The sequence below is a fragment of the Olea europaea genome, chromosome 10, assembly GCF_002742605.1.
Source record: "Olea europaea var. sylvestris chromosome 10, O_europaea_v1, whole genome shotgun sequence".
Taxonomy (NCBI): domain Eukaryota; kingdom Viridiplantae; phylum Streptophyta; class Magnoliopsida; order Lamiales; family Oleaceae; genus Olea; species Olea europaea.
In genome coordinates, this window is record NC_036246.1 from 23,850,558 (window position 1) to 23,873,568 (window position 23,011).

Sequence of the window (23,011 nt, forward strand, 5' to 3'; positions counted from 1 at the left end):
AACTTGCAATGATGGTGCGACCGTCCCATCGATTTTTTTTTTTTTTGCTTAGATGACATATGAAACTTGCGCACTTCAGCATTGGGCGGTCGCACAACGTGGATGACCTCCCACTGAAGATTTTCTCGCTTAGATGACATACGAAACTTGCAATGATGGTGCGACCGTCCCGTCGAAATTTCTTTTGCTTAGATGACATATGAAACTTGCAATGAAAGTACAGATATTCCATCTTGGCCATGAAATGATATTTTCCTGCCATTTGTATTTTGTATGAATCATGTATATGTGACAAAGGAAAAAAATTACAGAACAAATCGGTTGGCATAGATTTGGATTCACAAGTCTACTTTAAATGCCTCACAAGTACGTAAATAATAAAATTAATTAATATAATAAAAAAAATTATATATTCTTTTCCTTAATATTATCAAATACATTTAATTGTACAAATCGATAAATCATAAAATATTGCGTTCTTCCCATCAGAATAAATGTATATCATACCCTTCAAGAAAGATGGCAATCCCTACTTCTAATTAAAAGAATTGCATCTAGCTATAAATTTATATCTAAAATTATTTCTAAATATGTTTTTCCTTATTCGCATGAAAAAATCACATTACTCGCAAGTTATGCTAATCTCTTTCTTGATACGCAAAAATGACAAAATATTGTTAACTTATGAGAAAAATCTAATGTATCTAAATTATCGTGTATATATAGCATCCATTTCATAATATGATTTCCACTTTTTTTTCTCATTATGACCCCGTTTGGTACCCATTTTTTTCAAAATATAATTTTATCTCTCTTCTTTTCAATCACACATTGTTTATTAAAATAATATTACGCGTAAATAAAAAAAAAATTTCTATTTTTTAACTATACATTTCCCATCAATTTAATATTCAAAAATGCATTTTTACATAAAAATGTCTCTCAAACACCCTCTATATATTCTCTCTTTTAATTATCTTGTTTGCACTCGAAAAAGAAAAAATGGTGCACAATTTGTAGTGGGATTTGGTGGGAGGAGAATATATTTGGGACATATATACCAGCAGAGGAAATAAGGAGAAGTACCAAATAAGGTAAAGGAAAACAAAGAGGAGAATTGCTCTTAAACAATGATTGGCACACGATATGCTTAAATGGTTCGTGTCTATCTTGTTGTTTACCCTTTCTTTCTCCATTTGGCAACAATTTCAGCATATCTCCATTTTTATTTATTTATTTATTTTTGGTAATATAACCTATGAAGTGTCATATAAGAGATTTTGGTACTATTAAAGGGTAAAATTATTAAAACAACAATCAACCTCTAGTCCTATAGACTAGAGGTTTATGGAGAGTTCAAAATACTCAAATAAACATTAAATTTTATAAACTTCCAACGAGTCGTTGAAGTTTAAGATTGATGTTCTCAAATGAGCAGTACAAGGGTTCGTATGTTTCCATTTTTTTTTTCCAAGAATGATTTTTTTTACGATTGAATTCTAAGACTCAACAAACGTCACCTTCTCTATATTTATTCATTTCTCATATTAGAGGTAGAATGTCACTTCAAAACTCTTTCAAATTAGATCACGTAAATCTTTTATTAAAGTGCAATCTTTTCAAAATACAGTCTCTAGAATTAATATATCCTCATTCTAAAATGTTTATAAATAATTTCTTGTTTTAGAACTCAAATTCTCTCTTCCCTTCAATAAACTCTCAATTATATATAATTTTCTCTCTCTCTCTCTGTGAATGTGTGGTCACATCTGATTCTTTGTAAAGAAGTAAATTTTTGTATCCAGTATTCAAAGACTTTGATTCTCTTTTTGTTATTGCTATCTCTTATTCTCATGCTGGCAAGAATCTCAAAAAATCTTTGTTTAGTACATATATTAAATTTCACATCATAGGAATCCTTTTATTAGGTAATCAAATTGTTTGTTTTTTCTCCTGCAGAACGAGTAAAAAGTATGCCATTTGTCATTACTCATCCGTACGGCCTTAGAGCCCATTTTTAAGGTATATTCGATATGTTAGATTGAAGAAGATCATATAAAGTAATTGACAAATTTTTTAAATATATTCTTTTTTTTAATAATTAATTCTATGACACTGTTAAAAAGTGTTAATAAAACGTAACATATGAGAATACTAAGAAAAATATGGAGCATTAAACATTATATAAACGAAAAGATATGAAATGAGAATAAATGGAATATAAATTAGAAAAAGATCGATTATGTACTCAATTACATGTTTTGCATAACAATAAAGAGGCTAGTCTCGGAGTACATGGTAATACAGGGGTAAATCGAACTTAATATGGGATGTTATAGTTGTTGAGGATATAAATGCTTTGAAGATGCTTGCAAATTTAGAAATCAACCAAAGTTATTTAAAGACATTGAAGTAGTCAATTGGAAATTCACTAATAATGGGTTTTAATTTGTTGATTTCATTCTTTTTTTTCCTTTAATTTTGTATAGTATACCAAACATGATTTCCGACTCTTAAACAATCTCGAATCTTGCTATGTGCTGTTTTGCACTTTGAAGGGGGACGCATTATGAGCAAGAAGGATAAGCACTATTTGATAGTAGATCTAATGCTGAATAAGATGCATCCAAAATATTTGAACATATGCATATTCTTTCATCTATTTCGTTCCATTACTTTTAAGATCGACAGTGTTCAATTACCACACCCCATCGCTAGGCACAAAATCTTCATCCGATTTTGTTAATTTGATCACTCACTCATCTGTATTAGACAAGAAGAGGTTAATTAATCACTCATTGTCTTCAATATATGCATATCAAAAATCAATCTCGAGGGCCTTAAATGATATTATTTGGTAACATGGAAAGGCCAGGAAGCATAATGTATAAGAATCGAAATAGGAGTACAAAAGTAAAATGGAAAGGCCAAGAAGCATGATGTTTAAGAATCAAGGGCCTTAGATGATAATATCATGCAAAATGCTTCATATGAATTGCGTGGTTTTTAATTCTTAATTTTTTCATTTAAAAGAGAAACTAAATAGACACAACGGAAATGTAAAAAATCAAACCACGAACACCTTAATTTATTCCATTTTTTTAATGCGCTAAATGCTTCATATGAGTTGCATTTGATTTTACCCTTAACTAGAGAACGAAAGAGATTTGTTTTTCTTAAACTATATCAATCATAACATAAGCCAGTGTTTGTAAATCACTCTCCAAAAACTTTTTTTTTTCTAAAACTTATTTTCAATTACACGTTGTTACAATAAAATATTTTGCAAGCAAATCCGAAAATTTTCCATATTTTTTAACCACAATTTTTTTTTAAAAAAAAAACACTATTCCGAAACACACAACTCTTTTTAATGATGTTGAAAGGGACTAAAATGACATTTTTTGTATTACCATCCCGCCCCTAGATTCTACCTAGATTTTTAGCAGCGAAAACAAGAATTTGTATGGGCCAGCGAGCAGCAAATTCACTTGTCGCATCAAAGAATTAGCAACCGTAGGGACAGTCGCCATAAAAGTCAAGAATGTGCTCAAGAGGCCCCAAGGCATTTCTCCAAATGGTAAAAGGGGAGGGTAGAGAAATCCAACTTTGCTTGAGACTGCCGTGTCAAGAGTTCGAATCCTGAAATATGGATTTGACTTTTGGGTAAGTGCAAGTGTACAAGTAGCCTTTCACCCTATACCCTTGGAAGCATAACCTGTGATTTACCTCCCTCACGATACTTCAGGCCAGGGGCGGTGGGGGACCCTTAAGGTTGGGGTTCAACAATTTTTTTTTTTTTTTAAGAATGTGCTCAAGAGAATAATCCAAATCTCTAACTAACGAGCATTTATGCAATCATATAAAAGAGGGATGTAGTGTTGCTTACCTTTTCAGCTTTTCACAGATATTCTCCTCCAAGCATTTATTCTCTTCATCTTTGCAACCGCATAACCCAAGCTAATATCCAAACTTGCTCCATTTGCAAAATTTGCTGTTCAAAGAAACAGCATAACGCAATAAACATGGTCTTAAACAACAAAATCCCTGAAACAGTACTCAATTTCGTCCAACTCTCTCTAATCCTATGTAATACATCATCTTCAGTCACTCCTTTGTTATAATAATCGAAAAGACCCAAACTAAATAAGGAAAGTGAAAGAGTATGACACCAATCAGCAATACAAGAACCCATCAATTTACACTCTTGTATCACAAGAACATTTGACATTCCAAAATTACAGTGCTGCTTAACAGGACATAAAACATGTTTCCACTCATGAGTCGTTACATTGCATGATTGGTATACAATATTATTATACAGTTGTGCTGTACACCCATACACCCCTCTCACAATGAGGGGAGTCCACAAATATAATATTCATGTGGGCCCCCTCATATTGTGAGAGGGCTGTACATCATGGTGCATAACATGGTGTACAAGAAGTTTTATTGATTATTATATTAAACACTATTGTACAGTTCAAAATAAGTGCGGTTCAATCTAACATACCAAACATGGCAATAATGTTTTAGTTTCAGACAACGATGCACTATTTTGATGAATAGGGAGTTTGTCAAATGACAAATCAAATGCTATCCATCTGAAAGTGAGCAACAGGACCAAAAATCCTTTTTGTTATTCTCCAGACAAAGTAAGGATGCTTCACTATAAAAGAATTATAAAAGTTGCAATGCCTAGTAAATATCCATGTGAACAGAGATTCTTTAGGTGAACCTCTAAGTAAAGTTAAATGTTGATACAATCTACATAATTGTAGATTTTAATTTAAACGAGGAATCATCTCTCTCGCTGATTAAATGAATAAATGCATAGTCAAATAGTTCAACATAGCTTATTCAGAAAACGAGGCAGAATCCCGGCAAAATTCTCAGGTAAAATTAAGACTAAATAAATTCTTTTGGACAAGAAAGGCCATAATGAATAATATAAAAACATTTCAAATAATTAAAACTGCATTGTGAATTCTATCCAACATTCAAGTGATATTCTATAATAGAAGAAAGGATAGAGAAATATATCCAGTAATGAAGGAGTTATTAAATGAAACTATGAGATGCACAATCCATAAGCGTTGCGATTAAGTTCGATAGGAAAAGTAGGAGGAAGGGGAACCTTGAAGGACAAAAATATGAATTAGTAATTTCCTTATCCTCATTTACGACTTTTGTTAATGTGAATAAGAGAAACATTTTCATAGCCATTTCTGTACATTTAGTGTAGTCTACGAATAGAGTAACACATAGAGATGAAATAAAAGGATTTTGTTGAAATTTTTTCATTGCAAATTTCTTTGAAAAGACTAATCACAGGTTCTTCTCTCAGAACAAGAGAACTATTGTACTCATTACTTAACTTATTGAATAGATGAATTATAATCAAGGAATATATATTTTTCGTTAGAGGTTGAATGTATCATGAGAAGAATAGTGCAAAACGTTGACATGCAAATCAAACTTCCACTGAAGAGAAGTTTAGGAGCATTGGGGCAGGATTCTGACAGTGAATGTCCCAAAAAGCTATCAATCAAGCACACTAACTGATTCATAACAGAAATGCCTAGGTGGTGGTAGTGGTGAATTGAAATCTCCCTAATTTTTACCAATAATTTTGTCTCTTCATATTTTTAAAAGAGCTGGACTGTATTTTAGCATGTGTTGACAGAAATTCTAGTCATGGTGTCATATAGGTGACAAGCTGTAGTGACAACTCAATGTGGGGCTGCTCAGTGTAAATAGGATTTAAGAAATCTTTCAGTTAAAAATAAAAATATAAAAATATCATAAGATGTGTCTTCTCACTTACATCATGTCAAGAGAGGCAACTCTTGCAAAAGTAGAGAAAGTGGCACAATGATGTGGTTGACTGGATCAGCTGACCATTGACTTTGACTAGTTTTTCTGCTAAATGAAAGAAACTGTGCTGGGCTAAAAAAAACCTGATTCACTTTGCCAAAAACGTATGCTGCCGGAACACGTTTTTCTCTTATTTTAAATGGACTGTCCATATTTTGCCAAATGTCAAATTACCTACTGTTGGATGAAGACTTCTAATGGCTTCTATATTAATTGGCTTGGCTGGACGTGATACACAGAATTCTGATTCCTTATTTTCTCTCACCTCTCTCTCTCTCTCTCTCTCTCGATGGTCCTTCAATCTATCAATTTTTGCACTCCAAAAATTAGCCCCTGTTGATGAGAAATTAATCCAACCTTGTATAGATGATTTGTGTTATTCTTGAGTGAATGCTATTGTCGAATGTATAGAGGCTTATGTTGAAATAATCTTGAGTGATTGTTGTGTAGGCTTCGATTCATCATTCTTGAGTGAATGTTGTACGTTTTATGAGGCTTAATTTTGGGGGAAATCTTGTGTGATTTCGGCTGAGTGCTACGAAGATTGTACCGGACAGATTTTGGTTCGATTGATATAGTGATTCTTCCGTTTGACGGAAGCTCAAAAGGGGATTAGAAACGAAGTTCCGAACCTCTTGCCTTAGGACGAAAATATCGCGTTCTTTCTTTTATTTTCTACATTTTTTCTTTCATTTCAGTTTTTGCAGTTTACTATTTTTGTTGATTGAAGTGGGCTGTTTTTTTTTAACTTCTTGTAACAATAGCATTATTCTTATGACATATATACTGATAGAGGAAGTATGAATACCCCCAATTTAAAAGGAAAACGAAGGCGGGAATTGCTACTACTACATGGTGATTGACACATGTTATGCTACCATTTCCTTCCCTATTTCAAGTACATTAGAAGAGATTCTCATATACGTGATGTAGTTTTGAAAAATCAACTAAATCACTTTGCTCTCTAGCTACCATGTTAAAAAGGAATGTGAGAGAGAGAGAGAGAGAGAGAGAGAGGATAATTGGTGCTAAATTATGATTGACGTGCATTAGGTTGAAATTATGATTGCACATACTGATTCGGATAAACAACTTTAGGCTTAAAAAAATGGGATAATTACAACTCTGATTTCGAACTTCTCAATTTTTTTGCAAGTTTTACCCAAATATATGATTTGTCATAGCGTTGGTCCCAAGACCTCTCAACGATTTCCTACCAAAAGTCAATATTTGACAATAATTTAGCCAATTTTAAAAATGGTAGAATTTCTTTTAACCTTTTATTAATTATATAAAAAAGATTACACCTTTATAATATTTGCAACGAAATTCTCAAACCTTTAATAAATCTGTTAGTCGACAAAAATATTTATCTTTCCCAATTCAAACAACCACCTACTACCCATTTGTAGGTGGGGCTGCATTCGTCATCGCCTCCACCCTCATTATTGATTTTGAAGAAAATTTTATATATTTATTTATTTCTTTCAAGTTCTTTAACAGTTCTCGCTTAGAAAATACGAAGTTGATGGGAATGGGGAAAATGGACGCGAAGGTGGAGGAAATAAGGCGAGATCGGCTTTGCTTTAAGATTAACCTAGAATATTCATTTCCCCAATTTACCCCATCTCAACCTTTAAACCATAACCCACTCACAGAAACTTCCTCTGTCTTGACTGGTGAGCCTTAAAATAGTCACCATCGCTTGAGCTGCAGTAAGATTTGCCATTGTCCCCGTCTCATCCCTATATTCTGCATCTCCATCAACTCAGTTTCGTTCTAATAAGAATCCTCCATCTCCATCAACTCAATTTCCTCCTAATAAAAACCTTTAAAAAATTGAAAAGAAACAAATAAAGATAAATAAAATTTTTAAAAACCAATAGTAGCTATGATGGTGGTGGCTCTTTCACCTACTAATGGATGGTTTGGTTTGGTTCGAGTTCGGGTTAGGGTTAGGTGGTTGTCTGGGTCGAAAAAAAGTTGAAAATTTTGTCAACAGGTAGACTTTTTTATGAAACCTATAGAGATGGTTTCAATGCACATTTATTAATTGTTTGGGCATACATTGTAAACATTTTAAAGGTTTGGGACTTCCAAGGTAAAAATACCTTGTTTAATTATTAGTACGATAAAAAACCATTTTACCCTTTCCAAAATTGGTCAAAGTATAGTCAAAATCTTCTTTTTGTCAATTAACGAAGTTTTTGATGAAAATCGTCTAGAGCTCGTTCCACCACACAAGTTTAAAAGACTTGGGATTAACGCTGCTACAAAATAAAGATTCTGATAAAATTTGCGAAAATTTAAAAGGTTTGAAATTGTGGCTCCGATTGTCCCCCAAAAAATGGTCCATGTCTATCTTCATCTTCACTTTTCCATTTTTCATTTGAAGACAATTTAAGCGCCTTCAGCCATGGAAGATATTCTTGTGACGTAGCATAATCTAAAAGAAGATTTATGTAATTTAGTATTTTAGATACTAGAGTGCAACGTGAATCAAAGTCGGTCTTTTACAAACTAAAATATATTTTGTTAGAGTGAAAAGACTACACTATTTTTCTTGTTTTAGTATTTTTATTCTCATTCTCATTCTCCATTTTCTTTACCTAACCCCTCGATATGGGTTTTTCATTTTTCCAATTTTAGTTCCTCTTAGATTAGCAGTGGTCACATCTTATTTTTTGCTAAAGAAAGTAAATCTCTCTCCTATGTGGATAAGAATCTGAAGCTGGAAGTGATAAAATATCCATTTATATTGTTACATTAAACCCCTATTTGAGTTTCATTATTCCTAAAACTCATTTTTTTCGTAATTTTTTCTAACCATACATTCTTTCATATAATAATATTATACATAAATATAAAACTTTTCTCTTTAATTGCACATTTTCCAAAAAATTCACAATTCAAAAATACATTATCCCCCCAAAAAGCTCAAAAAGGGCTATAATTGTATTATAAAATTTCACATTATTAGAATCCTTTGATTAGGCAATCAAATGGTTCGTAATTTTCCCTGCCTAACAAGTAGCATCGTGTGATAGTGAAACTAGATAAATTGTCTTTACTCAATTGTAATACGGCCCAAGGGATATATTTTTAAGTTATAATTGAAGCGTAGAATAATTCACAAATTATTCTGTTTTAATATAGTGGTGATGAAATTGTTAAGATAGATGAATACAAATAATTTGAAACTCATAAAATATAAAATAAGAATATACATTAACAAAGTGAATTTAGTTCAAACTAAAATGTTAATGGAACATATTAAAATAGACTATTGTTTAATTTGTTTTAACGTAAAACTAGGGTTCAACAAAATTAGCTCAAAATCAGATGAATCCAATGGAGTAGTTTTACTTCATTCGATCAAGCAAAAACCACATTGTCTTTAAAAAGCTTACCCTCTCTATGAAAATGATTTAGATGAGCGACACAAATTCTTTATGAGTTTTTAGTTTTGCAATTAACTCAAAAAAAAAAGGCTTTTTCTAATTTTTTTTTATCTATTTAAAGATATGTAAAAAAATTTCAATAATAGATAATTTAATATAATATACCACAAACACTTAATTTATTCTATTCTTCCCCTTCAAATGAATTGCATTTGATTTAATAACTCTATCTTAGAATGAAAAAAGATCAATTTTTAGCCGGACAGTATTATTAGTTCGCACTACATAAACCCCTACTTAAAACGATATGTTTTTGAATTATCGACATGCTTCATCCTACTTGCACACCCAAAAACAAATCTATACAACAAACCCTCATTACTACATAGATTTTTAGCAGAGAGGTTATCAAATGAAGGTTCTTGTCTCATCTAAGAATCAGCAGCCGTTTGGGGGCCCTCTCCAAAAAAATCAAGAATGTGCTCAGGAGAATAATCAAAATCTTTAACTTATCAGCATTTGTACAATCATATAAAGGGGGCTTTAGGGTTGCTTTCCTATATTAACCTTTTCACATATTATTCTCCTCATATATAGCATTTATTCTTTTCATTGTTGCAAGCAATTAGCGCATCTACAATATACTCTTTAAAAGTGAGTGCTCTCTATTTTATAAAATCAACTCTTAAAATTATGTTTCAATAGACTATTTAAACTAATCTATAATTGTATTAAAATATCACACAGATGGAGAATCATTTTTGGACAATTTTCACCACCTACAATTCAATAATTTTAATAACACATTACTTTTCATTTTTCGATACGTAATAAATACTATATAATTATTGTCATTTATGTAATATATGTTTATCAATTCTCAATCAACTGACATTCATATTAACCTAGATTCAATGAATTTTCACTTGATGAATCTTGAATTATATGAATCTAAATTTATTATAGATGAATTTATTCATATCCATGTATCTAGAAATTTTGATGGATATTTAAATTTTTGTATTAATAATGAATTTTATGTATCAAATGTAATACAAAAACATTATTCATTTATAGTATTTCATCATTACAAAAAAATTGAATCACAGAAATTGTGTTTTGAGATTATAATTTGAGTACAATTTTCTTCTCTTAAATTCCTATGCTAAATTTTATTTTCTTTAATTCGTTCGAGACTTATCAAATTCTCCAACAAATTGGTACCAAATATAACTTTTACATCACTTATAAAATATTTTAGAATAACGTATAATGCATGTTAAATTTTGACTAGTATTTTAAAATAAAGAATAGTTTTAAATCTTCAAATTTGGAGAGTCAAATCCATACTCTATAATTAAATACATTCAAAATATTTCAATTTTCAATGCTACTTATATTGACCAATCAAATACATACAAAGAAAATAGAGGAAAATAATATAATAATTTGGAGGAAGACGGGTGGAAATAAAAGATATGAAAAATAATAAATATATATTGGGAGTAGTAAAATTAAATTAATCGTTAATGATAAATTTTGGGTATTTAAAATTATTTACTCTCTAGATTTATATATGCTTTTTAAGTTACAAAATATGCTCTTTAAAAATAGAGAGTTTTTTGGATATGGTTTTAACCTATCATGCCCATCCCACAAGAAAAATGAAAAAGCTCGTTCCATTTGCAGAAATTGTTGTTGTACGAAACATAATAAGACCATATACATTGTCCCCATACAACATAATTCTTGCAACACTTTTCTATTTCATTTTTTCCTCTCTAATTCTAGACAACATATCTTCTTCAATTACTTAATGCTTGTTAAGACATGATCATGATACTATTAGTTTTATGCCCGCTGGAGTATTAATTGGCAATAAAAGATGTTTTCATTAATAGTACGAATTATTTACCACGTTTCGCATATTTAATTTGATCAAACAATTATAAGGTTCCATAATCACATTTGATTATATTTAAGTTGTTAAAGGTAGAAAGACACAATTTATAAAATGAAAAAAATGAAATTGTTCACTATCGGAAAATAAAATTGGAAGCCTTCTTTTGACCAGATGTAACACGTCAAATCTACGTGTAGTCTACATCAGCGCCACCATGGATGTGAATACCAAGTAGGCTAGCAACATCTTGCTATTGTCGATTTTATATTTAACAAGTATACGGATCGTAACAAGTAATATAACAGACCTAAGAGTCTGGATATCGTTGATACGAGAACTGTAATTTACATAATTTACTATTTCTAATGTGATTATTTATGTAAATTATTCTAATTAAACAAAAATAAATCAAAGCTGCACAATCTATCGAATTCAAGTTTATAAAGTATGAATGTGGATGCTAAAACTTACAATTTCATATGAAACCTCTTTAATTCGCTAATCAATATTAATTACTAATGTAGTGTTCATTTATGAAATCCCTTTCATCTATCTCTTTCGAATTCAAATCAATTCTATTTGACTAATTCAATTCCATATATCTACTTGAATTGGGATACACTTTAGTTAAATGCCTTAAATCTCTAAAATTACATGCAATGACCACATTAACTGGAAATGGTATCTCTATGCTTTTTACTAGTTTTTGAATCTTACTATGTGGTCTAAACCTAAAACCTACCTCTTGACTCTTAATAGATTCACACAGTCATCGAATTATTGACCAAGTAATTCAAAACATTAAAATCCATAAATAAAATCAACACATAAAATTAAAGAATTAGAATCTTGAAAATTAAATTAAAAGGTCACACATATATTATATTGTTTGTTCCAACTAGTGATCTAGTTCTTCGTATTTATAAAATGAAAAACAATAAAAAGAATATAGAGTTTATAACTAGGTTTTGAAATCTTGATTATGGAGAAAGTTGAATCTTGAACCACGAATCTTCTTCAATCTCAAAAGTTCTCAAATGTATTTTTCTCTCTAAAATTGTATGTCCCATAAAAAGAAAAATGAACACTATATGTAGAAGTCTTTACAAACCATAAAAAGGAGTCCTGAAGGATCTTCAATGAAGAATTTAAGTGTAATTAGGAATAGAATTTTTGATATTTAAGTGCACTTTGTTCCTTCATGTTAAGTTCTTGTGCATCTGATTTGCATGATCTGTCGTCTACTTCAAAGCTTGATCATTTAGGTCTCCAATTGCTCAATTTTGTATAGTTTCAATTCGATTTTATCTAAACTTGTCCAATTCGAAATTTACCTACAATTAACCAAATTAAACCTAAACTAAATAGAAATTCACCCAAACTAATAACAAATAAATAAGAATCGAGGCAGGAATCAGCACATTAAATGCACTTTATCACTTGCCATGTGGAGACCTTGCATGCTTTCCACAATCCTCGCCTAGGTAAAGTGAAGATTATGATTCATAAGCTTTGCCTCCAGCAACATTACATGTCCCACGGTCTTCTCATGAGTACCATCTTCATCGAGTCTCGCATAAGAGCAAAGGAGGATGACGAACTCTAATTGGTTCGGCAGGCAAGTTCCTTCGCCTTTGGTATTTAGTATCCACATTATAATTTGGACAACTGAAGCATAGTATTAGTGGATCTGTTCCATAAGAACACATTTCTAAATATTAGTATAGAATTCATTGAGATCAGGGAAGATCTAGGAATAATCTTCAATAAAATAATTTAATAGGAAAAGAAAACAATACATCGAACAACCTGTTGGGACCGAGGGGTTGTAAAGAATGAAGCTAATGACGCGATATGAAGTATTAAGAATTGCAACAATATAAAAATATATTAAGGTATAAAGTAAAGAAGAAAAAAAGAGGAATTAACGCAAAGGCAAGATATATTATTAATTGACAATGGAGAGAATACAACGCCACAACAATATTGACTTCTTCTAAACTGAAAGAGGAGCCATATATTTATAGTACATGAGTCAAATCCTAAAAATAAGCAAAAGATGGAAATTATTGAAAAACACGTAAAAGAAAAGGAAAAAACTGGTTACATGGCACAAGACAAAATTTCCTTTCCTTTGTCATTGGGTTCCAATTGGTTCTTTCCAAAACCAAGGCCAATATGCAATCTTCCAAATCTTTGACCAAATTTTGAGGCATATAATTAACAATCTCCATTTTGACTCAAAATTTCGGTGCAACAAACGATACTCCAAGATTTCAAATCCATCAACATCGAAATAACCAATCTCCTCAACAAAGCAACCAAAACTCTCCATCACCAAAACCATCTTCCTTTGCAAGGCATCCACAAGCGACAGCTGAACTCAAATCCCAGGTTCCCAAAATTCCACCAAGGAATTACTGTTGACCAAATAGGGTCGAAGCACACCTTGTAGCAGACACCAAACCAAGTGCTTGATCAGAAGGCCCCTTGTCTGAACTGTCACCTTCAACGATTCCAAAAGCATCACAGACATCAATAACACCATTGTACTTACGCTCCATGAGTCCACCCCTGACATTTGAACACAGTATATCCGCTGAAATTGGTGGTAAAGCGGAATCACCAACGCTCTCCCTAGCAGTGTTCTGAATCGACCCAGAGCTCGTCACAAGAGGTACTGTACCAAACTGTATATCCACCACAGTATCAAACTTGTCCTGATGTCTCAAAACTGGTTCTGCGCTTTCTTGAAATATGTACAACTGGGACCTCTTCCCTCCTTCCAGTACAACCAGGACACCTCTTCAGACCTTCAAGACTCCACCTCCACCAGAGAATTTATACCCTTTTGCATCCAGGATACTCAGCGAGATGAGATTCCTCTTTAGATCTGGAACATGTCGAACTTGGCCAAGTGTTCTGACCGTCCCATCCTGTAACAGCAATCTGACTTGATCGATTCCAGCAATACGGCAAGACTCGTTGTTCCCCATTATAACTCCACCTTACTGAACTGCCTCATATATCTGAAATAAAATTCTATCGGAACACATATGGTGCGAACATGCCGAATCAAGAATCCATTCCTCGTCAGGCCTAGATTCCACGTCAGAACTCACAGTCAACATCACATCTCTACCATCCGAAAAATCCTCGGTCACATTAGTCTCGTCCGAATTTCATGATTGCCCCCTATGATTTGCAGCTAAATCACCTTTAGCCTACAACTTCTCACAATCCTTCTTCAAGTTTCCTCTTCGTCTACAGTAGAAGCAATACACATTGCTATTTTCCCTAAATCTACCCCTCCGTCGATCACCAGGAGATACAAGAGCTTCCCCATCCCTTGATATAGCTCCAACCAAATGCTTCAACTTCTCTTTCGAATGTAAAGCATCAAAGACATCGTCTATAGTCAACGTATCTCGACTGTACAGAATGGTGTCCCGAAACGATGCATAAGAACCAGACATCGAACATAACAGGATCAAGGCTAGATCCTCTTCATCGTATTTAACCTCCAATGTCTCTAAATCTGCGAAAATCTCCTCGAACATAGCAATATGATCTTCCAACGACCCTCCTTCCACCATGTGATGGGAATATAACTTCTGTTTTAGAGCCAGTTTGCTAGTAAGACTCTTGATCATACACAATTGCTCCAGTTTCAACCATAAAGCAACAGCAATTTTCTCCTTCAAGACATCCTGCAAAATATTGTTGGATAGATGAAGATGAATCAATGACAAAGCCTTCCGATCCTTCCGTTATTTTTCTTCCATTGTCCAATTAGCTGACATCTTCTCAAAACCCAACAAAATATCGTCCAAATCCAACTGCGACAAAATAGCCCTCATCTTTACTTGTCACAACAAAAACCTTGTATTTCGATCCAGTAGCGGAATATCAAATTTCATGGCAGCCATCTTTGAAAAACTTCAACCAATCCACAAAAGATCCAAGCTCTGATACCACTTGTTGGGATCGAGGGGTTGTAAAGAATGAAGTTAATGACGCGATATGAAGTATTAAGGATTGCAACAATATAAAAATATATTAAGGTATAAAGTAAAGAAGGAAAAAAGAGGAATTAACGCAGAGGCAAGATGTATTATTGATTGACAATGAAGAGAATACAACGCTACAGCAACATTGGCTTCTTCTAAACTGAAAGAGGAGCCATATATTTATAGTACATGAGTCAAACCCTAAAAATAAGCAACAGATGGAAATTATTGAAAAACACGTAAAAGAAAAGAAAAAAAAATGGGTAACACGGCACAAGACAAAATTTCCTTTCCTTTTTCAATGGGTTCCGATTGGTTCTTTCCAAAACCAAGGCCAATATGCAATCTTCCAAATCTTTGACCAAATTTTGAGGCATATAATTAACACAACCATAATTTCCTAGCTAATAGGGGCGCTACTAACGTGAATTATGGTTACAATATCTTAACCTATTGACCTAAGAAATTATAATAAATACAACCTTAATACATTTATATTCTTTCTTATACATTTTTTTTACACTTTTCCACGTGACAACATCTACACTCTTTATTTTGAACTCATCCACCACGTTACTGCACAAATTTCCTCTACACAGGGAAGAATGTAAACTAAGTTGTCATGTAATATGTACATTTAGCTATGTGAAGAATGTAAACTAAGTTGTCATGTAATATGTACATTTAGCTATGTACATTTAGCGTTATTCTAAATACAAATGCACAAATAATAGCAAAGGTGCACAATTTTTTTCTAAATTCTCGCCAAAACTCTGCTTTCTTGTCTCTCCCACACCTATATTTCCCATGTTCTTGTTATTGTGTTCTTATATTTTGACTTCATCGTCAGAATACTAAAAATTACCATCATTTTTATTTATGCAGTTCTTATATTGAATCATGCTGTAGTAATATAATTGTTGACATAATGTCATATAACACTTCTTCATTGGACTGTTTTAAACATAGTCAATTTTTTCATCCAATCACATCTTGTTAACTAACATTATGTCACTACTGTTAAGGGATATAGTCTCACATCGAATAAAGATGAAAACATAGACCAACTTTTAATATTTTGGACTATTCCACTTAACAAAGTTGACATTTTAAGATGGAACCCTAAATTTTAATATGATATCAGAGCTCATTAAACTCAAACGAACAATTCGATCCGATTAAGACTAAAAAATGAGTACACAGATTTCAATATTGATTTTCTCAAACAAGTCACTATCTTGCTGTGACATGTTAAAGAATATAATCCACATCGAATAAAGATGAAACATAAATCAACTTATAAGGTCTTGAGTTACTCATCTTAACAATATTAACCTTTTAAGATGAAAACTCAAATCTTAACATACTTAACAACTACGTTTGCCAACCACTTTCTGTCAGGATGACATAAACCTCTTATATTAAGGTAAAGATTTTTAAAAGGGTAATTGGCATAACACCCCTAAAATTTGCTTGTATCGTTGAATACCATCCTTTAATTTTGATGGAAAAAAACCCCTAAACTATTCGTATTTTGAGAAATACAACTTTTTCATCTTTTATTCATGTAAAAGGACAAGTTTGTCCTCCTCTTTAAATAAATAAATAAAAAGAAAATATTATAATCCACAACATTTGAGTGATTTAGGGGATTTTGCGTCCAAATGAAATCATAGGAGTGCATTACACAATACAGATAAAGGCGAGGGGTATTATGCCAATTATCCCTTTTAAAGCTTAGATCGAGCAATTGACTAATTAAAAAAATTAAAAAAAATCTTTAGTTATTGATTAAGTTTTTCTATAAATTCTATTTAAGATGCATTTTCTCTCTCTTCTTTTTAATCACATATTTTTTGATAAAATTATATTACATATAAACCAAAAGCTTTTATTCTTTTTTAACTATACATGTTTAAAAAATCACTATTCTAAAAAATATTTTTTTGTCTAAAATCTTATTAAAATGGGGCCCAAACAAGGGCAAAGTGTCAAATTGTCGGCTAAGCCTACCTTGTTTATCTTTTTAAAATAGTTAATCTAAAAGTTTAAATCTAAGTGTCAATTATTTGCAACAAATATATTCTTCAACAGTGATTTGGTATTATTTCAACAACACATTTTTTAATAAAATAATATTACACGTAAATCCAAAACATTTCCTTATTTTTTAACTACACATTTCCCATCAATATACTATTCAAAAATGCATTTTCATTTCAATAATGTGGCTCAAATAAGGGCAAAGTAATGTAATTAATACACCACTCAGGTGTAGATGGATTTATTTTCAAATTTCAAGCCATTTAGGCTCCTACTCTTAATTTCATAGCTCTGTCCGTGCATTATCACTTTCCCTCATCTTGTCACTTTGCATAAGTTGATTGCACTCTATTTTATGCTTCAAACTTCAATTTTCGTCCCCGTTTGAGAAACATTTTTTGGAAAAATGTGTGTTTGAATAGTAATTTATTAGAAAATGTGTGATTAAAAAAAAAAGTTTCTAGTTTACGTGTAAAATTATTTTATGAAAGAATGTGATTGAAAAAATGAGTTACGAGCATGTAGTCAAAATGGGTAGATGATGAGGGTGCTACTAAGATGCCAACGTAATTAGGACGTCCTATTACACCTACTGTGTCCTATCATCGACTATTTACAAAAAATATTGCATGTTATAAACACCATACATTATTTTCTCTTAACTGCAAATTTCGCTGTATTATTAATTGTTTAAATATTTCAAGAACATGAGTGTTACTACAAAACCAAGTGCATCGCATGTGTTTCTACTTAGTATTAATAAATACTCAACTCATATAGTAGTTTGATTAAAAACAAGAAAGTAAATAAATATATTAATAACTGTAAATTTCTTTCTTCCTTTGTTTTACTCATAACTTCACATCAACCCATTAGTATTTTAATTGTATGGCAGCAGCATCCAACCCAAATTCTCTTATGGAAAAAAAGATCTAAAATAAAGGCTAAATAAATACATACACCCACCAAAATTTTCTGTTTTATTGCATTGATTAGGTGATGAAAATGGTGGATTTTACATGAACACATAATCACCAATTATATAGCATCTTTCATGCACCAAAATTACGGCCTCTGTAAATATTCCTTACTTTGGGCGACATGCCTCCTCAACAGGTCCAACTTGTCTTGCAAACTGAAAGAAAAATATGAGAAAAAAAATCTCTAAATTAATATGCACGTTACTTCTTCAGATTAAACAATTCTTTGAGCTGTGCATGTGAATGTGCGCCTGTTTTAGGTGTGTGGCACAAATTAATTTGAAATAGGGAAAAGGGACCTGAAAATATTGTTCTAATTTCTTTTTAAGAGCAGAATATTCTTTCTTCACTTGTCGGAAAGTTCTCTTTCATCTGTAAAAACATCAAGTATCAGTTAATATCATCAAAGTCTATATTAATTAACAAATGCCCATGGATGCTCTCTTCAAAATCTAAATACAAGCAGGTTTGAAAACCTGTAGTTTTCCTACATTTAACTCATGACCCACAAAAAAAAAAAAAAAAAAAAAAAAAAAAAAGGTCGTAGAGAGACTTTGGTTGTATGGTCTATCAGATTTAGACAGTAAATTGTATATATGACTAAAAGTAGAAAATTAATTACCCTTCGCCATTTCCTGTTCTGCATTACTCTCTGAATTGTGTGCACTCATTTTTCAACTTTTTGGCTCCAATGCTGCATATATAGATTACACAAATGGTAGGATTAATTTTGAAAGATTAACAAATATAGCTGCAAGATCACTATCTTGATTTATTTTGATTATGGAATAGTTATTTTTTTCTTTAAATAATTACCTGCAACTACTCCCTTTGAACTGGTGCATATATATAGTTGTCCAGCTTAGTAAAATCAAGAGGGTTCTTCTCCGCCCTGACAAGAAAAAGGAATTACAAATTCATAATCAAGAATCTAAGCTTTTGATGTCAAGTTTAGTCAGCTGTATTTAAACCTTATGAGTACTGAATTGCATTTCCAATAGGGACGGAGAAATCCCCACAGTCAATTCAGTGTCAATCTTGCAACTGACATGAAAAAAAAAAAAAAAAAAAAAAAAAAAAAAAAAAAAAAAAAACAACAACAACAACTAAGATTTTACTCACAAAGCCTGCTCGATATTTTGGACTAATCGAGCTGAATCCCTGTAGTACAATGTGACAACTTCTTCCACGAAATTAGGATTTGCTTCATCCTGTAGCTCTTCCAGCTGAGTAAATTGTTCCTGATCTAGATATCCCTGGACAATGTCCCATATAATTTTGATTCTCAACAACACAACAAAATAAAAATATTTAGACAATGCTCTTTCAATACCACGCATCATTCTAACATTCATGTATATACATACCTAATAATACTCTGTGTGTGTGAGAGAGAAAGAGAGAACATTTATACATAGAACTTTCTCAATTTAGACAACAACCTAACCCTACCCATTTGTAGGCGGGCTGCATTCTTCATCGCCTCCACCCTCGTTATTGATTTTGAAGAAAATTTTATATATTTATTCATTTCTTTCAAGTTCTTTAACAGTTCTCGCTAAGAAAATACGAAGTTGATGGGAATGGGGAAAATGGAGTACGCGAAGGTGGAGGGAATAAGGCTGCAATGAGATCGGCTTTGCTTTAAGATTAACCAAGAATATTCATTTCCCTAATTTACCCAATCTCAACCTTTAAACCATAACCTAATCACAGAAACCTCCTCTGTCTTGACTGGTGAGCTTCAAAACAATCACCATCGCTTGAGCTACAGCAAGATTAGCCACAGTTGCTATCTTATCCCTGTATTCTCCATCTCCATCAACTCAGTTTCCTTCTAATAAGAACCTTTAAAAAATTGAGAAGAAACAAATAGAGATAATTAAAATTTTTAAAAACCAATAGTAGCTATGATGGTGGTGGCTCTTTTAGCTACGAATGGATGGGTTTGGTTTGATTTGGTAGGGTTAGGGTTAGGTGGTTGTCTAGATCGAAAAAGATGAAGATTTTGTCAATTGGTAGACTTTTCGACGGAAACCTTTAGAGATGGTTTCAATGCACATTTATTAATTGTTTGGGCATACATTGTAAACATTTTAAAGGTTTGGGACTTCAAAGTAAAAACAAACTTTTCTAATTATTAGTACGATAAAAGACCATTTTACTCTTTTCAAAATTGATCAAAGTACAGTCAAAATCTTCTGTTTGTCAATTAACGAATTTTTTGACGAAAATCATCTAGAGGTCGTTCCACCACACAAGTTTAAAAGATTTGGGATTAGTTCTACTACCAATTAAAGATTTAGATCAAATCTGAGAAAATTTAAAAGGTTTGAGATTGTGGCTCCGATTGTCTCCCCAGAAATGGTCCGTGTCTATCTTCATCTTCACCTTTCCATTTTTCGTTTGAAGACAATTTAAGCGCCTTAAGCCTTGGAAGATATTCTTGTGATGTAGCATAATCTAAAAGAAGATGCATGAATCAAAGTCGGGCTTTTACAAACTAAAATATATTTTGTTAAGAGTGAAAAGACTACACAATATTTTTCTTGTTTTAGTATTCTTATTCTTATTCTCATTCTCATTCTCCATTTTCTTTACTTAACCCCCTCAATATGGGTTTTTCATTTTCCCAATTTTTGTTTCTCTTCGATTAGCAGTGGTCACATCTGATTTTTTGCTAAAGAAAGTAAATACTTTGATTCTATTTTTTCCTTGTCACTCTCCCCTATGATGATAAGAATCTGAAGTTGGAAGTGATAAAATCTCTATTTATATTGGTACATTAAACCCCTGTTTGAGTTCCATTATTCTCAAAAATCTTATTAACTAACATTATGTCACTATTGTTAAGAGATATAGTCTCACATCAAATAAAGATGAAAACATAGACCAACTTATAAGGTTTTGGACTATTTCTCTTAACAAGGTTGACCTTTTAAGATGGTACCCAAAATTTTAATATGATATCAGAACTCATTAAACTCTAACGAATAATTCGATTCGATTAAGACTAAAAAATGAGTACACAGATTTCAAGATTGATCTTCTCAAACAAGCCACTATCTTAATGTGAGATGTTTAGGAATATAATTCACATCGAATAAAGATGAAAACATAAATCAATTTATAAGGTCTTGAGTTACTCCTTTCAACAATCTTGACCTTTAAGATGGAACTCTAAATCCTAATATGTTTAACAACTACATCTGCCAACCACTTTTTGTCAAAGTGGCATAACTCTCTTTTATTAAGGTAAAGATTTTTAAAAGGGTGATTGGCATAACACCCCTAAAATTTGCTTGTATCATGGAATACCATCCTTTAATTTTGATGCAAAAAACCCCTAAACCATTCGTATTTTGAGAAGTACAACCTTTTCATCTTTTACTCATGTACAAGGACAAGTTTACCCTCCTCTTTAAATAAATAAATAAATAAAAGGGTTATATTCTGCAACATTTGAGTGATTTAGGGGGATTTTGCATCAAAATAAAATGATAGGAGTGTATTACACAATACAGATAAAGGCGAAAGGGTATTATGCCAATTATCCTTTTTAAAGCTTATATTGAGCAATTGACTAATTAAAAAAAAAATTTTAAAAAATTGAGTTATTGAATAAGTTTTTTTTCTATAAATTCTTGTTTGTGCTCCATTTATTTAAAATGCATTTTTTTTTTCTCTTTTTTCATGTAAGCCAAAAATCTTTTTTTTTTCTTTTTTAACTACACATGTTTAAAAAATCACTATTCTAAAATACATTTTTTTTTGGGTCTAAAATCTCATTAAAATGGGGCCCAAACAAGGACTAAGTGTCAAATTGTCGGCTAAGCCAACCTCTGTTATCTTTTTTAAAAATAGTTAATATAAAAGTTTTAATTTTTATATGAAGTAAAGTATTCTATACACCACTCAGGTGTAGATGGGTTGATTTTCAAATTTCAAGCCTCTTACTCTTAATTTCATAGCTCTGTCCGTGCATTATCGCTTTCCCTCATCTTGTCACTTTGCATAAGTTGATTGCACTCTATTTTACGGTTCAAAACTTCAAATTTCGCCCCCATTTGAGAAATATTTTTTGGGAAAATGTGTGTTTGAATAGTAATTTATTGAAGAATGTGTGATTAAAAAATAAAAAAAAAGTTTCGAGTTTACATGTAAAATTATTTTATGAGAGAATGTGGTTGAAAAAATGAGTTACAGGCAAGTATCTTTTCTCTTATTGGCGAAATATCAAAATGGGTAGATGATGAGGGTGCTATTGAAATGCCAACGTAATTAGGACATCCCATTACACCTACTGTGTCCTATCATCGACTATTTTAAAAAATATTGCATGTTATAAACACCGTACATTATTTTCTCTTAATTGCAAATTTCACTGTATTATTGATTGTTTAAATATTTCAAGAACATGAGTGTTACGACAAAACCAAGTGCATCGCATGTGTTTCTACTTAGTATTAATAAATATTGAACTCTTATGGTAGTTTGATTAAAAACAAGAAAGTAAATAAATGTATTAATAGCTGTAAATTTCTTTCTTCCTTTGTTTTACTCATAACTTCACATCAACCCATTAGTATTTTAGTTGTATGGCAGCAGCATCCTACCCAAATTCTCTTATGGGCAAAAAGATCTAAAATAAAGGCTAACTACATACATACACCCACCAAAATTTTCTGTTTTATTGCATTGATTAGGTGATGAAAATGGTGGATTTTACATGAACACATAATCACCAATTATATAGCATCTTTCATGCACCAAAATTACGGCCTCTGTAAAGATTCC

General features: G+C 31.8%; 1 pseudogene; it reads right to left on the reverse strand.

Moving 5' to 3' along the window:
• Positions 1-18,423: 18,423 nt before the first annotated feature.
• LOC111400426 lies at positions 18,424-19,554 on the reverse strand (annotated as a pseudogene).
• Positions 19,555-23,011: the final 3,457 nt, after the last annotated feature.